Here is a 969-nt window from a genome sequence, read left to right on the forward strand (position 1 = left end):
TGAGGATTCCTGATTTGCTTTCCCAACAATGCATTATGAAGATACCCAGGTCCAACTGCAATGGAAGACCTATTATGAATCATTGCCTGTGGTTGTTGCATCCCTAATGTTCTGTTCTACTACTATGACTAAAAGCAGAGAAATTAGCATAATAATTTTGCTGTTAGACTGAGATGGTGGCAAGTAGTGACAATTTTTACTACTATGATGGCGAGAATGTTTCAGCTCTTGAAAATCAAAACTATGTAGTGACAAATTGTGCTTATCTAGTATATGATATTGTTGCCTTTGTAGTTCTCCTTAATTTTAATTTGGATTATATATATACTTTCCAATTATAGTAGGGTTTTGATTTAATTAGCTAAGTTATCATGCTATTATATATTAAATTAATAAGACGAGAGACTTACTAAGTTGATGCCTTCAAGTTAAATTAGATTATATGTCTTATCATTTTATATTTTTTCACTTGGTGAATTACTCTTAACAATAAAACCGCTAATAGGAACACATGTACGTGTTCAAATGTAAAATATCTAGGCTTTCAATATCCAAATAATTTGATTCTCACAAGCATGTGGTTTCTTGAACTTTTCCATACATTTTATGGCCTTGAGAAAGTGAAATTAACGAAATTGCGTTCTATCTAGAGATATGCATCTTTCCGGTGGTGCAACTTAAAGCTTTAAAGGTTGCTTGGTGTTCTAATTTGGAGAATGCATGGATTAATGCTCCGAGTTTGATTACTTTTACTTATCAAGATTCTAAATCTTCCGTGACATTGGCAAATATGTCCTTCGTTAGTATTAATCTTACTTGTTTTGAATTTAATGTTGTGGCAGGCAATTCAAAAATAATGCCCTATTTTATAATTAGCTTTTAGAGAAATATTAGGGGAGTAATCTTTTATTAATATAAATTAATATTTTATTTTTTTTATTATTAGTATTTAGAATTTAAGATTTAGAA

Source organism: Arachis ipaensis, chromosome B09 (assembly GCF_000816755.2).
Source record: "Arachis ipaensis cultivar K30076 chromosome B09, Araip1.1, whole genome shotgun sequence".
Lineage (NCBI taxonomy): Eukaryota > Viridiplantae > Streptophyta > Magnoliopsida > Fabales > Fabaceae > Arachis > Arachis ipaensis.